This window comes from Triturus cristatus, chromosome 5_1 (genome assembly GCF_964204655.1).
Source record: "Triturus cristatus chromosome 5_1, aTriCri1.1, whole genome shotgun sequence".
NCBI lineage: Eukaryota > Metazoa > Chordata > Amphibia > Caudata > Salamandridae > Triturus > Triturus cristatus.
In genome coordinates, this window is record NC_140587.1 from 37,184,051 (window position 1) to 37,201,324 (window position 17,274).

The 17,274-nt window shown below is 46.9% G+C and overlaps 2 protein-coding genes across 2 annotated transcripts in view; both read left to right on the forward strand.

The window, feature by feature from the left end:
* The window catches only part of LOC146830084 (uncharacterized), a 52,128-nt gene extending 42,852 nt beyond the window's left edge, over positions 1 to 9,276 (forward strand). Inside the window, exon 3 of the transcript XR_014961363.1 lies at positions 8,907 to 9,276. The gene's annotated coding sequence lies outside the window, so the exon portion shown is untranslated. The remainder of the gene's footprint in view (positions 1 to 8,906) is intronic.
* A 1,774-nt stretch (positions 9,277 to 11,050) lies between these two features.
* LOC146830085 (uncharacterized) overlaps positions 11,051 to 17,274 on the forward strand; it is an 82,158-nt gene continuing 75,934 nt past the window's right edge. The window contains exon 1 of the mRNA XM_085604309.1: positions 11,051 to 11,185. The gene's annotated coding sequence lies outside the window, so the exon portion shown is untranslated. The remainder of the gene's footprint in view (positions 11,186 to 17,274) is intronic.

Genomic DNA, 17,274 nt, shown 5'->3' on the forward strand with positions numbered 1-17,274 from the left:
TGCCCATCATAGCCATTGTGCTGCCACTAACCCTCCCGCTTGCCATGCATGGTGTTCTGTGCTGCCATGGCCCCTCCCACCTTCCCTGTGTGGTCAGCTAGCTGCCCCTAACCCCCTCCCACCTTCCCTCCATGGTCTGTGTGTATGCCACCATAGTCTCATTGTTGCTCTCCATGGTGTGTCTTGTTTCTAGTGCCCATCCTGCCTGACCTCCATATTCATCTTGCTGCTCCTGCCCTGCCACCTTGCCCCCAGCCCTCTGTTTCCATGTGCAGACCCCCTATTCCCTCCCTCCTGGCTTGTCTGTTCCATTGTAATGCCCCTGATCCGTCCCTCCTGCCCTTTATGGTCTGTTATGCTGCAGCTTTTTCTCCTGTCTGTCCATTATGGTCAGCTAGCTACCATTGCCTCTTTCCCATCTGTTCTCTGTTGTCCATGTGCATGGTCCTGTCCCCTCCCTATTGCTTTCTATGGATTGTTGTGCTGCACTCCCGTCCCGCATGCGCTGTGTGGTGTATTGTGCTGCTGCAAACCCTGATGCCTGCCCTGTAGGGTCAGTTTGGTGCACCTCTCCATGTCCCTCCTGTCCTCTGTTATCCGAGTCCATGTCCCTACCCCAATTCCTCCTGCCTACCATGATTCAATGTACCATACTTGCGAACATTTTGAACTTGGTAAGAGGGAGATTTTGAAAAAATACTGGGGTATTGATTTTCCCCTTTGAGTTACATTGAAAAAGAGGAGATTGTAGACAGGAGACAGATCAAATAAACCCCATTTGAGCTTAAAAACATTGGACGTTTCCTGGCTGAAACGGTCTGTTGGCATGTATGGTTGTACTACCACTGCCTCTTCCTTCTGCCCACAATGGTCTATTATATTGCCACAGCCTCTCTTGTCATTCCTGTATTGTTGGTTTGTTGCCCCTGTCCCCCTTTCCACTGCCCTCCATAGTCTGTTGTGCTGCCACTGCCCTTCCTGCCTGCCCAGTGTGGTCAAATTGTTGCCTCTGCACTCTCCTACCTGCCTCCAATTTTCAGAGTCCATGCCCCTGGCCTCTGCCTCTCAACAGTATCCCAATGAACAACTAGATTGCTAACATTCTATATTTATTACAAAAGTGTGGAACGCCTGACGTCATCTTGATGTAATCAAAACTGTAATACCTAGAGTATTTCCTTTAGAAATTACATATATGAGAGAGTCTTATTTGCATCACAATTATGGTTAGTGCTCTAAAAAACTAAAATGAGGACATATTTTCTGAGTTTTCAAATAGTGACAAAGAACTTTTAAATTATTTGTAATCTTTATGTTTTTTTATCCAGTTGACCACTTGATTAAATGTTGCACCTTGGCGAGAGGATGTGGTGTTACTTCCAGAGCTGCAGACTTTGCAACTGGTGAACCAGGTTGGAGTTTCTGCTTCAGCTCAACATTCTGTGATTGTGGCCAAATCACTTAATCTCCCCATGTCTACAACCAAAATGAATTTGATCTTGTGTGATGTATCCAATGCTCATGTAAAGCATTTCAATACCTGACAAGTCTGCACTATATAAAACTGCAAATACACAAAAAATAAGTGTTTTGCACACTTCTGTCATTGGGCTACATGTGGGCTACATCTGGGTGATATTTGTGCTGCATTTAGGCTCTTTTGTGTCTGGTGGCCATCTTGGGAGATTTATTTGTTATGACGTTTCCTAATTTCCTCATTTACTGCAGTCTCCTCAGTAGGAAATGCTTTCAGTTTTTTACTTTGATTCCATCAAGAAGGTATTCAGATATGTCACACATTTGCCATAAATTCTGAATTTTAGCACTCTAGTTGCTCATTAGATCACTGTAGTAAAGCTACTGCTCACCACAGAAGTCTGCTGCTGGTATTAAAAGTGCATGTTTCAGTCTGCATATCAGAATTTTTTAATGAAATAGAAGAGGATTTGAGAAGTCACTCAAAATGTGCCCTCATTTTTCTTTCTTCAGCACTAATCATAATTTCTATGGCAAAATGAACCCCCTCATTGTGTTCCTTTTTAAATTAAATGTTTTAAGTGTTACCAGTTTATTCCAATCAAGATGGCTTCAGGTGTGCCATACTTTTGTCATAAGTAAGACAGTAAGCGCTCTAGTTGTTCTTAAGAACACTCTGGGACATTCTGTCATTAGGCTATACTTGGGCTACATCTGGGTGATATTTGGGCTACATTTGGGCTCTTTTGTCTCTGGTGGCCATCTTGGGAGATTTATTTGTTATGAAGTTTCCTAATTTCCTCATTTACTGCAGTCTCCTCAGTAGGAAATACTTTCAGTTTTTTACTTGGTTCCATCAAGAAGGCATTCAGATGTGTCACACATTTGCCATAAATTCTGAATGTTAGCACTCTAGTTGCTCATTAGATCACTGTAGTAAAACTACTGCTCACCAGGGAAGTCTGCTGCTGGTATTCAAAGTGCATGTTTCAGTCTGCATGTCAGAATTTGTTGATGAAATAGAAGAGGATTTGAGAAGTCAAAATGTGCCCTAATTTTTCTTTCTGCAGAACTAATCATAATTTCTATGGCAAAATGAACCCCCTCATTTTGTTCCTTTGTAAATTAAATGTTTTAAGTGTTACCACTTTATTCCAATCAAGATGGCTTTAGGTGTGCCATACTTTTGTCATAAGTAAGACTGTTAGCACTCTAGTTGTTCGTTAGAACACTCTGGGTCATTCTGTCATTGGGCTATACTTGGGCTACATCTGGGTGATATTTGGGCTACATTTGGGCTCTTTTGTCTCTGGTGGCCATCTTGGGAGACTTATTTGTTATGATGTTTCCTAATTTTATGGCAAGACCGGAGGCTCCTATTATGCTTTCTTTTCTTGCCTTTATTCAAATAGCAGCAAGATAAGTGAAAAACTACACTCCCCAGAAGGCTGCCGGAGAAAACTACTGGCCAATGGGGAGAACGATAACACAGAATAATCCAATCAGGTCAGGCCAACCATATAAGGACCTATCTGACCGAAAGCAGCCCTCTTTTCTTGCTGCTCGCTGTTGGAGGGAGGACCACCGGGGAGTCAGGGGGCCCACTCCGGGGTACCTTCCTACCGCAAGGTTATAGCCGAGCGCCGCTGAGAAGCCTCCTAGGAGAGGTCTTTCTCCTATGATCGTACTAGGCCCAGTAACACCACCACACAGGACTCCGTATCAGTTGCTTATCTAGGTACTTTATCAATAGTAGCACATTCGAAATATTTACAGAGGGATCGAGAGATCCAGAAAGAGTCTCAATGTCTTTGTAGGGACAGGGTAGCGGGACAGTCTTGGTACCAGCCTGGTACGGGGAAGCTCTGCGCCAGACCTTGCGTTAGGCCGAAGGTGGCTACGGGGACCGGAGCGGCAGGTGCTGGTCTCAAAGCAGCTCGGACGTGGAGAGCCGCGACGGGGTCTGCAGGGCTCGGGTGGTAGTTCCGCTTGGGTCGAGCCGCGACACAGTCAGCAGGGCTCCGGTGGTAGGTCCGCTTCGGTCGAGCCGCGACGAGGTCAGCTGGGCTCTGATGGCAAGTTCAACAAGGTCGGGCCGCGACAGCGTCAGCAGGGCCCCAAGGGTTCGTGAAGGTCTTTAAGCACGGTGGAGCCGCGACATAGTCAGCAGGGCTCAGAGCGTGGTTCCAGGATGAGTTTTTCTCCGTAGGGTCAGCCGCGATCCGATCAGCAGGGCTCTTGACTCCGGGATACAGCTGCTGTCCTGTTGCAGGGTCGCCCCAGATATAGGTCTGGAGCCCTTTGATGTCCGGACCCTTGCGCCCGGGGGGGCGGAGAGGCCGGGCTGGGAGAGGCCAGACGCCCAGCGGGAGAGGCGCCAGGCCCAGGAGAGCTGTGGGGCGATCGCACCTAGGTGTGGGAGGACGGTTGGGGGTCCCATCGATACTGCCCTCCGCCGGGAGTGGGGAAGTGTTCACGTGGTACCCCCTGGCCAGTTGTTGGTGCCTTGATGTCGGGGCTTGCTGGGGCCGAGGCCGGGTTGAGCGGGGTCACGTAGGCTGGCGCGCAGAGTTACGTACAATCCAAAATGGAGGAGCCCCGAGGTGCAGGGGACCTCGTGCGGCTTGGCGAGGGGGGAACAGGACCACGCCACGAGGCCGGCTCCAACACTCGCAGTCAGATAAGTCGCTTATTTTATTCTCCTTTACATAATTAAGTGTTTCTAGTTGGTTTATCAAGTGTGAATACAAGACTGCCGCTAGCGTTGCGCTCTGCTTGCGTGTTATCTCTGTTGTCAGTGCTTTCTGAATGGTTGCGCATTTAGCTTTCCCCCCTCAGCTCTAAGGTTCACCGCGTCTGCTCTCGCGCGCGCCTTTGTTTACTTTACCGGCGCTTTCCTCACGCCCGCTTCCTCAGCTGACGCCTCGCTTTTTTGCCACTTGTCAGCGCTGCCTGCTGCCTCTCAATTGTCGCTTCGCCCACAAGGCCTCCTCAGCGTTCGACTGCCTACAATCTCGAAACGCCTCCTCTCACGCTCGTTTTCCACCGGCAGGCTAGTTTGTACACGCCCCCCCTTTGTTTTTCTGGCTTTGTTAACCCCTTGCTTCCCAGTTCCTCAGCAGTCTGTGAAAATGGATATTTCCAGCTCTCCTGAGCTTGATAATGACGAAAGCGCTAATTTTAAATCTGATTTGAGCCAGTTTATAAATTCTTCAGTGGAAACCGCTGTGGAAAACTCCATGCAGAGAGTTTCTAGAAATATGGAAAATTCTTTACTCAATATTATGACCAAAGCTTTGGCCCAGTCTGCGGGGGAAAGCAGAAAGCGTAAACTGGTTCCTGCCACTGTCTTAACCAAAAAAGTGTCACATGTGGTTAGCGAGTGTTCCACGCGCAAGAATGAGGATTCGTTTCCTCCCAGGCCTCAGTCAAAGGAGGGGTCTACTTTGACAATTCGCAAAAGCAAAGCCAAAATTAAAAACGTGGAGGTTCCTAAGAAGCTGGTCATTAATACCATCCATGATACGGATGATGATTTGGGTGACACGGACGATGACAGTCTCTTTGATCTACTTGAAGTTAGCGATTCTTCGCCCAAGAAGCAAAAATTGTCTCCTTTTGAATCCGAGCCTATCCTGGACTCGGAAGGGGTGCCTATGTTTGACCCTGCATTGATTCGGCATCCGAATTCCACTGAATGGTTTCCCATTCCCCATGTAGGAGAGTACATCTCTTCCAAGCTCAGACAACCTCTGGATAAGTCCGTCAGAGCAAAGTTAAAGTCTGAATGTCCCAAACCTTCTTTGGCCTCTCACATTATGGTTACCCCTGCTATTGACTAACCGCTTCTCACCTTTTTCTCAAAGTTCGGCAAGGACCCTTGCAAGGGGGTTGACAGAGCATGGTCCTCTTGCCAGGACAAACTTCTAGATATGGTAGGCCCCCTTGCCCGCATTCTGGATCTGGCGGAGACGGCGCGTTCAGAGGATTTTATCTTAAATCCTGAGGATATTTCTCTTTGGGCCCAACGTACCTTTTGTTTATTGGGCAACGCCAATGCCGCCATCACCCTTGAAAGGCGAAAAGGTCTCCTTATCAAGTTAGACCCTAAATTAGCCAATTTGGCGACTCAGGATCCCGGAGCCAAGGCGGACGGTCTACTCTTTGGTGACTCGTTGATAAAAGATCTTTCCAAGTTTGTTTCAACTTTCGCCTCACTGGACAAGGCACAACTTTCCATCAAAAAAGTCTTCGCCCTGCGGGTTTTTGGCAGGGCCGGCAGAGGCAGGAGCCTCTCTTCCGGCCGTTTCTCCTCCTACCAAGGTTCCAGAGGAGCTTCCAACACCGGCTATCAAGAGTTCAAGCCACAATTCTATCCCCAACGTGGACGTGGCTTCCGGGGTCGTGGACAGAGGGGCCACAGAGTCAACAACAACTCCAACTATCCCCAACAAGGTAAGCCTGTCTTCTGGCCCTCCCGTAGGAGGGCGTTTGGCTCTCTTTCTAAGCAAATGGCAAACTTTAACTGCCGACCCTTGGGTTCTCAGTTCTGTCCAAGGCTATCTCATAGAGTTTTACGCTCCTCCTTTCCAGGATACTTTGCCTCCACCTCTGGTTTTTTCCGCCGACGTTTCTCTCTTGATCTCTCAAGAAATTCTTTCCCTGTTGGCAAAGAAAGCTGTCCAAAAGCTCCCTTTCGATCCCTCGGGCTTTCTGAGCACTTTGTTTCTTGTTCGCAAAAAGAACAAAAAGATGCGACCGGTAATCAACCTCAAGGTATTCAATCAGTTTGTCGTTTACAGACATTTCAAAATGGAGACCATTATCCATTTAAGAGACACTCTGCGAGCCAACGATGGGATGGTCCGCTTGGATCTTCAGGATGCTTATCTTACAGTTCCTATCCATCCCTCTCATTCCAAGTTCCTCCAGTTTCAATGGCTGGGCGTCACTTATCGGTTTTGTTCGCTCCCTTTCGGTCTTTCTTCAGCTCCTTGGTGTTTCACCCAAATCATGAAGCCTGTAGTGGCTTATCTTCAAGCCTTGGGAATTCGTCTGATCATCTACCTGGACGATATTCTTCTTATGAATGCGAGCAAACCAGGTCTTTTACAGGACCTTCAAGTGGCCCAATCCCTTCTTCTCGATCTGGGTTTTCTGATCAATCCGGAGAAGTCCATGTTGCTTCCCTCTCAAAGTGTAGAGTTTCTGGGGTTTCGCGTAGATTCTCCCTCCGCGTCTCTCTTCCTTCCTACCGAAAAGATCGCATCTATTCGTTCAGAAATTTCTCAAGTTCTTTCTCTCTCCCGAATTTCCCTTCGCTCCCTCGCAAGGATAGTGGGGCTTCTCTCCGCCTCCATTCAAGCCATCTTTCCAGGCCCTCTACATTATCGGGCCCTTCAGCGCTTAAAGATAAGACACCTGCATCAGGGGCTGGCTTACTCAGATCTTATCCTGCTGGACCAAGACTCGCGTTCCGAACTGCAATGGTGGATAGACCATTTAGATGCGTGGAACAGAAGGACTATCTTCGCCACGGCCCCAGATCTTGTATTAGAATCAGATGCCAGTCTGGCGGGTTGAGGCACCCGTTGGTGACGAATCTCGACTGGAGGTACATGGTCTCTGGAGGAGTCGTCATTGCACATCAACAGTTTAGAAATGCTTGCAGGCTCCTTTGCAATCCGCAGCCTCGCAAAGAACAAGGTAAGTTGTTCCATTCTTCTCAGGATGGACAATGTTTCTGCGGTCTGATACATCAACCGTCTCGGTGGCACAAGATCCAACCCCTTGCGAAACTCGCCAAGAGTATGTGGCATTATTGTCTCCTTCACAATCTCTCTCTCCAAGCCGAATATCTTCCCGGCGAGCTCAATTCCATCGCGGACTGGCACTCTCTGTATCTCCGGGATTCCAGCGATTGGAGATTACTTCCCTCCGTGTTTCATTCTCTCTCTCTCAAGTGGGGTCCTTTCTTCATCGATCTATTTGTGTCTCACCTCAACTCCCAATTACCTTGTTTCTACAGTTGGTGCCCGGATTCGCTAGCATTAGCGACCGATGCGTTCCTTCAGGATTGGTCACTTCATCTCAATTACGCTTTTCCTCCCTTTCTTATGATCAACAGGGTCCTTTCCCAGATTCGTCGTCAACAGACATCTCTGGTCATGGTGGTGCCCTTTTGGCAATCCCAGATATGGTTTCCTTCTCTTTTGGAACTAGCAGTGGACTTTCCGGTCCTTCTCCCTCATTCCAAGGACCTACTGCTGGACCCTCGAGGTTCCCCTCACAACCTCATTCTGGATCGGTCTCTGACTCTTTCGGCCTGGAAGCTGTCCGGTCTCTCTCTTCTGACCAGCTCCTTTCTCAAGAGGCTTCAATCTTTATCAGCCGGGCCTGGGCTCCCGGTACTTCCAGGGCATACAAATCCGCTTGGTCTCTTTGATCAAGCTGGTGTTTGGAACGGTCTATCGATCCCTTTTCAGCCTCTGTGACTTTTGTGGTTAATTTTCTGGCCTCGGAGGCCAGCGCTGGTAAGTCTTATCGCACAGTTAACCTGTACAGATCAGCTATTTCACTTAATCACTGCCCCATCGACAATAAACCGGTTGGATCTCATCCGCTGGTTTGCCGTTTGCTAAGAGGAGTCCGCTTTTCCAAACCTCCGTTGGCTAAGTATTCTTCTTTATGGGACGTTAATTTGGTTTTCAAATTGTTTATGCATTGGCCTGACAATACTGCTCTCTCCCTGAAAATGTTGTCTGCAAAGCTTACTATGTTGTTATGTTTAATATCTATTAAACGTGTTTCTGATGTCAGGGCTTTAGATCTTTCCTCAAGACAGTTTTCTCCTACTGGGGTGTTGTTTCAAGTGCAGAGACGTACAAAAACAAATTTACAGTCAGTGTTTTATCCTTATTTTCCAGCTCAACCAAAGTTATGTGTAGGTCGTTGCTTAAAAGCCTACGAACAAAAATCTGCTGACTTTAGGTCTTCTTCCCATACGCAATTGCTCATTTCTTTCCGTAAACCTCATCTCCCCGTTTCTTCTGCTACCTTGACACGTTGGGTCCGTTGGATCATGTCTCTTGCGGGCATTGACGCTTCTGTGTTTGGTGCTCACTCTACTAGGGGTGCCATGGCTTCTAAAGCCTTTTGGACAGGCTCGCGTCTGGAAGATATCCTTAAGTCAGCAGATTGGTCTAATGACAATGTGTTTAAGACCTTTTATTGTAAACCTGTGATTACTGCTTCTTCTCTGGTTGTTGATATGCTTTGAACCAGCATAATAGGAGCCTCCGGTCTTGCCATAAAATGTAGATTTTCCTAATAAGTTATGACGGAAAGTCTTAATTTTATTAAAGACTCGGAGGTGAGTATTATCCCTCCACAACAGCTCTAATTCGTTCTGTTTTTTCCCCCCCTTTTAGGTAATCCAGCACTACCACCGGCTTCCTCGTGAGAATTGTTCTGCCTCACCGGAGTTCTTCGCTTCGACATCCATCTATCTTCCAACATGGTTTCCTCAGGATGTTTCGTCCATGGTGTTCCTGGGTCAAGAACTATTTACCTGGATTTTGACTGTTTGCATACTATTATTTTTAGTTCCTTTGTTTTCGACTTCTTCCTAACTCGCACAAGAAAAGAGGACTGCTTGCGGTCAGATAGGTCCTTATATGGTTGGCCTGACCTGATTGGATTATTCTGTGTTATCGTTCTCCCCATTGGCCAGTAGTTTTCTCCTGCAGCCTTCTGGGGAGTGTAGTTTTTCACTTATCTTGCTGCTATTTGAATAAAGGCAAGAAAAGAAAGCATAATACTCGCCTCCGAGTCTTTAATAAAATTAAGACTTTCCGTCATAACTTATTAGGAAAATCTACATTTCCTCATTTACTACAGTCTCCTCAGTAGGAAATACTTTCAGTTTTTTACTTTGATTCCATCAAGAAGGCATTCAGATGTGTCACAAATTTGCCATAAATTCAGAATGTTAGCACTCTAGTTGCTTATTAGATCACTGTAGTAAATCTACTGCTCACCAGGGAAGTCTGCTGCTGGTATTGAAAGTGCATGTTTCAGTCTGCATGTCGGAATTTTTTAATGACATATAAGAGGATTTGAGAAGTCACTCAAAATGTGCCCTAATTTTTCTTTCTGCAGCACTAATCATACTTTCTATGGCAAAATGAACCCCCTCATTTTGTTCCTTTTTAAATTAAATGTTTTAAGAATTACCACTTTATTCCAACCAAGAAGGCTTCAGGTGTGCCATACGTTTGTCATAAGTAGAACTGTTAGCGCTCTAGTTGTTCTTTAGAACACTCTGGGAAGGTGCAGTAAGACACAAAGGAATCAACTGACAGTCTCTGCCCTTGTTGGATGTACATGTTTTACTGAGAATGTCAGACTTCATTCTCACATGACTGAGAAATATAATGTGAATTTACAGAAAATATGCTCTCAGTTAGCTTATAGATCACCTTCCAAACCTCTGTGGGAAAAACATGAGAAAATAGTTTTCTCTCAAACATGATTCATGATATCACAGCAGAAGGCTTTTTCACATGGTAAAATCACCTTAGAACACACCACAATTCCTAAAATGAGTATGGTACCATCAACAAATGATTTATAATGTAACTAAAGTCTTAAAACCTTCTATTAACTGCAATGCTTTTTAATGAGGTGCTATCATGTATATTGGTCCCAAAATGGCTGCCAACACTTCTTGGATGAAGTGCTGACAGCCAATCAGATCTCACGATGAGATGTGTGTTTAGGCTCCGCCCAGATATATATGTGATTTTACTTTTGATTTTCTCAGGAACTACTGAACGGATTTACACCATTTAAGCAAAAGGCACATGCCTGACCTGAGGACTACCTCTTTGCCAAATTTCAAGTAATTCTGTTCAGCCGTTCGGGCTGTACCTTCGACTAAAGGTCCTATGGGAAAATGCATGGGGAAAACGCGTTTTGGGACCCCCCTTTTTTCTCAGCCCCCGCTTGACGGATCACCCCGAGACTTTCAGGGTACGAGCTGCGCGGAGCACCCCATTAGTTTTGAACATTTCACGAAGATCAGTCAACCGGCGCCAAAGTTATCCAAAATAGAATTTTCAGATTTCCTATGGGAACTCGGTCCTAACTATAACTATCTACTGGCGACCGCCAGTAGATAATATATATATATATACATATGCATTTCTATATATGTATGTATATATATATACATACACATATAAACATATATACATCTGCATATCTATATAACTACAAATATAAATGCATGCATACATATACATTTATGCATACATATGCATGTTATGTACATGAAAGTTTGAAAAACACTAATAAAACCAAAGCTAAAAAGCCACCTATTTACAAACAAAATTGCTTTAACTTTTACAAAGCCGAGACCTGTTGCATTTTTAATGCTTGTTTAAACTTTTACAATGCCAATAGATTTAAAAACTCGCACTTGCGAGACCTGTTGCATTGTCAGAGCGTGCATCCCTTTCCGTCCGCGTGGGCTGTACTCATAGTCCCTTCTCTATGTTTATGCTTCCGTACGCTGTTTTCTGCCATAACTGGTCCTTCAACGGGAGTTACGCGTGCGGCGGCCGTCACTTCCGACTTGGGCTCTGCCGCCGCTTCCGGATTAGCGGAGAGCAGGACCGGCTTTCGGGGAAGTCCGCGCTTCCCGTCGGTGAGTGATTGGGAGGCGAGAGCGGCTGAGGAGGAGGTGCTTAGGAGGCAGAACATGGGAAGATAGTGGCTGCTGAAAGGACAGGGACGTAAAGTGTGTTTGATCAAAACATAGGAGAGGGGATTGCTGCAGTGACAGCAGAAGGGTGTTTGTGGGGCCAATCGCAGGAGAGTACGAATGGGAGTTTATTATGGGGCTAGAGGAAATTGTGGTGCCGGAGGAGCAAGACGGGGTACAAACAGAGTCGGTGGTGCTTGATGCCTCAGCTGAGATCTGGATGTGGTGATGGGGAGCAGTGGTGCTGAAGTTGTGTTGCAAGGAGCGGGGGATTTGATGCGAGAGAGGGTGGGTGGGCTGGAGATCGTAAAGGCAGGTAGTAAAAGGATGCACCGAGGGGAGTGGTGGTCATAACGGGATGACAATCTGGAATGGTGATGGAGAGGAGAGCAAGATTTATTTGGGCAAGGAGAGTGTTGTGATGAGAGAGACAAAGGAAGGTTGGGTTGCGGGAGTCTTGGGTGGAGACACTTCTGCTGAAGGTTAAGGAGAGGATGGAGTGTTAAGATGGCAAAGGGATGCTGGATGGACTGTTGAAACACCACACAAGGGTATTGTCCCTGTGTTGTCGGTTTGGGGCGTTTTCGTGGCGTATGATGAAGTCCTGGCAAAGTTAATGAAGGAGATCGTTTCGAAGGATTAAAGGAGGGGGGGGGGGGGGGGGTGTGGCCAAAGGAGGCAGATGCGAGGAGTTGAACTATCATTATGCTAGACTATAGCTGGATGTCGATTGAGGGGTGTTCTGGTGCCAGGAGAGATAGTGGAGGGATTCGAGATGACTTGTGGTCTGACAGCTGAAAGCAATAATGATAAGCGGGAGGAAGGGTATCTGTTAGAGTAAGACCGTGGACGTCAGAGGAGTGGAGTTAGTATGTACTGAAAGAACAATGTGTTGAAGGAAGGTGGACTGTGGTCGGTCAGATTAAGGAGTAGATGAGTGTTTGGGGTGTGCTGGAAACAGGAAGTGTGTGTGTGTGTGTGTTGGTGGTACAGTCCGGGTAGGAGGGTGCTTGATAGAGGAGAAGAGATTTTGGAGGGTGTGCTGAAGGGAATGGAATGGGGTTTAGAAGGGTGTCCTTGAAGAACAGGAGAAAGAGGAGGAGGGCCCGTTGGATGAAGTATACAGGAGATTGTGTCACCAGAAGCAAGAGAATGGGTGATGGTTTTTGAATGGCAGGGCAAGAAGACAATGGGTGCTAGAGGACTAGGACGAGGCTGTGCTGAATGGAGGGGTTGTACAGGAGGGATAGGAGGTAGGGTGCAAGAGGGACAGGAGAACGGCGTGTTAGCAAGGAAGTGGATACTGTGCTGGAGTTGGAACCACGGGTGGTAACTGTGGCTAGAGGGTAAAGCTACTAGTGTAAGATATGGGAAGGCAAGAGAGGGGGGTAAGGGAGGTTTGAAGCCTTTGCAGTGTTAGGGGAGGACCTCTTGCTAGAGGTCACCATGAGGGGGGTGCCTGGTGCGTCACAGTGAAAACCAACGGATGAATAATGTGAAAGAAAGCCACAAAATGAAAGCGCTGCCAAACATATAAAAAAGATGATACACATTATGGGTTATGTTAATTGATTGGAAGGAATGCAGAAACGTGAAGTGTATGATCTTTGTGCATGTTTTTGTGATGAGGCATACACCAACACATGAAGAGATCATTACGTTTTATGATAATTAGTTGATTGCATCAGTTTGCCAGATCATGAAAGTGGTATTTTCCATGATGTTTACACTTTTTGAAGGTCAGTAGCAGGGCTTTATTTTGGTGCACGGTTTACTACTTGCAGTATTGGGAGGCCTAAAAAAGGGCTGGGGGCTTGATGGGTTCTATGAGAATCTAGAGTGAAGATATTGGAGGACAAAGTCTCTGAACAAGTGTTATACAAGGACTCAAAAAAATTATTTGGCTATAGGGTGCAGTAGTCTAGAATGGGGGGAGTTGTTGGCAAATCAGAATTTACTGCCAGAAGTGGTGCTTGAGGGTTTATGGTGTAGGTTTTCGGGCAGTGCTGGGAGGCGTAGCATAAGTAGCAAATGTACTGCATGCTGACTGACTCTGCAAAGGGTATGTGAAGGGAACTGGAGAGTTATGTTGAGGGGAGATGAGAGTGTAACCTATTTACAGATAGCTGGGATATTTTCCAACTGTATTTTTCAGGGCTTGGTGGGGCAAAGTAAATGTAATTATCTTCAATTGAGATGTTTCTTAAAAAAGCAACTTCTTCAGTTACGTCTGAAAATCGAGGTATGGATGAACATTTATAACTCCGCGTGTCTAGATTTTGATTCAGATCTTGGATGCTTACCAGAAGGATGCTAGTCATCTGGCCTTCTTGACTTTAAGCTTGGAGATATAATTGTTAGATACGTTGCACTAGCCACCAGAGATATCCACTTTAGTCTTCCAGATAAAGTAGGGTATTAGAGTTCACTTCCTTGATGGTGAAGCATTCAATATTAAATGAGATGTGGATGGGCAGGGAAATCCAATGAAGTTCTGTTTTTTTGCTTTGTGTGTTCCTTATTGATATGTATGTCAGGGATAATCGGACCAATATCAATTATAGTTTTCCAGGAGGTACAGTAATGGGTACCTCGTGATGGTGTATTACATACCACTGAATGCTGATCAGTTAGAGAAGGTAGAACACAATGTGGAACAGTATCTGCTTGGATAAGTCAACGAGCTAGCATGTCGCACAATATCGTATGAAGGGAAAATACGGGAAGGTATGCCTTAACTTTTTGAAGGAAGTGGGATTGCTACTAAACTGAGTGTGCATCTTGAAGCTGACAGTGTCTTTGAGTCAGAGGTGTTTTGCTGGGCTTGGTGGTTGCTGGGGTCAAATGTTTCTGGGAGTATGAAATTAGAGAAGCACTGCTGCTATGGAGGCTAACATCCGACACCTGATGGTTGGTGTGACATTCTTGCACTCTAGTCTGTTGTCACTCCTGGTTAGGAAAAAAATCAGGGGATTAATTTGGAAGTAGTCATTTGACATTGGGCTTGAATGGTGGCAAGACGATACGTTTTTGGCAGCCTGTGTCACTACAGCATTTCCTCTGCAAGCAGAATTGTATGTCATCTCCATACTTGTAAAACATGATGTTCTTTTCACCCGGAGGTATCCCAAGAGATTCCATGTAGAAGTTTGAGCTGCTAAGTTGTGAATGATTCCTTCCTTCGGCCTTTCCAAATGCTCCACTACCCCAAAGACTCCCCTTCAGGAACTTTGAGCCTTTTCCTAAGCAATGAACGTAGAGACCTATTTGCCAGTTGTCCTCACCATACTGTCACCAAACAGAACCACCCCCCTTTTTTTAGGCAGAGGTTGGGGCAAAGGAAGAGGGCGAAGAAGAGGAGCACAGAAGGGGTTACAGTGGCAGGACCAGACCCCACACTCAGTGGAGACCAGGAGTATGACCAGGGGAAGGAGGGCTTAGTGGTTAACCTTTCTACTAGACTCCTTACGACTACCGAAAAGTCAGTTCTGGAAAAGGGTCTGGGGTTTGTTCCCACACCCTTACCAGACAAATTCAATGAGATGTGTGAACTGCAAAACTTTTTTCGGAAGCTACGACTTAAGGCCTTCTTTCACGACAAGACCACACCTGAACAAGATGACACTGGGCTGCTCAATCCATCAAGGTTCACTCCCAACAGCAGTATGATCCCTCCCGAGATTATAGCGTTTGAGGGTGCCGTACTCAAGGGGCTGACTAACCTCCCTAGAGCTCCGCCTTTCCACAATCTATCTAATGTTGAAAAAGAGGCAGCTAAGACATTGTCTAATGATCGTAACCTCACTATTAAACCAGGGCTCGAAAAATCAAAAAAATGGTACTAGTCCTGCAGGTCTAGTTCCTTGGAAAATCCCCTCGACCTCGCTGCAACCTACTTGACCTCCGTCTCTGAAAACGGAGCAAAAGTGACAAGATAACAAGATTTAAAGGCATCTTTATTGTTCATTCCCTTTGTGAGCAATAAAAATGCCTTTAAATCTTGTTATCTTGTCACTTTTGCTCAGTTTTTAAAGACAGAGGACAAAAGATAGTTTGTTTTCCTACTCGCCAGAAAGGGCGAGTAAGACCTAAAAATAGCTCGCCCTCATCAATTCTCCCTCGCAAATGCGAGCTAGCGAGTGGATTTGTCGAGCCCTGATTAAACCGGCGGATAAGGGTGGAGCCATTGTAATCCAATTAACCGTGGATTATGACAGAGTGTAGACGCCAACTTGCCAATGCAAACCACTACGCCCCTTTAACCATGGACCCTACACCTAGACTGTCAGCTGAGATAGCTACCTTGGTTTTTGAAGCTGAAAATAGCGGGTGGATAACTAGAAAGGAAGCTAACTTCCTTCTGACAAAATACCCTAAGACTAGGTACGCTGCAGTTTCGGGCACCTGGGAAGGGCGTGTTAATGTAGTCTCTGTTATGCTCCTCCCGGATTGCAGCACCAGACGCTGCGTGACTTGGGGACCCTGCTACTGGACCTGCCACTCGGGGTGTTGGTGCTGGGAGGGGATTTCAATCTCACGATGAAGGGTTCTCTAGACCGCCTTCCTCCTCTGGGGGGGGTGACCCACAGAGAGGATCTCACTTGTCTAAGTTTGCGAATGCTCTGGGGGTTGTGGACGTTTGGCGGTGGTTCCACCGGTCGTACACCCGTTTTACGTTTCATTCCAGGGTGCACGGTAGTCAGTCGAGAATAGACTATCTATTCACTCATGTTCAGCTTTTCACGCGGTCCTGTTGCCTGGCCCGTGGGATCTCCGACCACTCCCCCGTCCTGGCGACTCTGGGCTCTCGCAGTGGGGGACGCCCCTGCTCCATTTCCATATACCCGTGGGCATTAAAAATTCCGCACATCCGGGACGCTTTCCGCAAAGACACCGAATATTTCTTTGCAGAAAATGTTGGCTCTGTCGACTCTGCAGTGCCGCTGTGGGGTGCCTTTGGGGCGGTCATTAAGGGCAGGGTTTTATCATTTATGGTGAGTCACAGGGCGGAGCGAACCAAGAGAGTGTTGGAATTGGTGGCTGAGGTCTCGAGTTTGGAGGAGTCGGTCGCCCGGGATCCTGACCTCGCTACATGCCACAGCCTTTCACTCAAGCGGCAAGACTATCGGCAGCTTCTCTTTGAAGATGTTGACGTGCGCTCGTTAGCCTCCCAGGACAGGATCGACGAGCAGGGTGAGCGGACAGGAAAGCTCTTGGCGTGGCCTGAACGACTGGAACAAGCTGCTAGATGGGTTCGCGCGATAGCGAACTCGGAGGGAACCCTTATTACCGACCCTCAACACATAGTTGACATATTTGCAAGTTATTACGAGGAGGTATACTCTAGTTCTCCCATGTCTCAGGCCTCATTGTCTGCTGACCTTTTGGCTATGCTCGACATTCCCGCTATTTCTCCGCAAGACAGTGAGACCTTGGAGGCAGACATCACAGTGACAGAGGTCCAAAGGGCCATACAAGACGTCCGTTCCTCGAAGGCTATGTGCCCTAATGGGCTTCCCATTGAGCTCTTTAAGCCCATGTCAACTCTATTGGCTCCCCACCTGTTAAATTTGTACGCTGAATGTTTTGAGTCGGGTGTCCTTCCCGCAGAGATCCGCACTGCAGCTATTGTGGTCATCCATAAACCGAACAAGCCTGTCGGAGTCCAAATCGTATCGCCCCCATCTCCCTCTTGACGGTTGAGGCCAAGATTCTGGCCAAACTCCTCGCGAATCGCCTCCTCCACTATATCGCTGACCTGGTCCATCCAGACCAATCCGGGTTTATGCCGGGGAGGAATACGGCCCGTAACCTACGTCGGGTACATGGGGTCCTTAGCTGGCTCCGCACCATAGAGGAAGACGCGATTCTCTTGTCATTGGATACCATCGAATGAGACTTTCTTTTCGCTGTCTTGGCTCGTCTGGGGTTCGGACCCAAACTTATTTGTTGGATTCGGCTATTGTATACACACCCTACTGCCCATGTCGTTGTTAATAACCATCGCTCCGCCACTGTCTCGCTCCATCGGG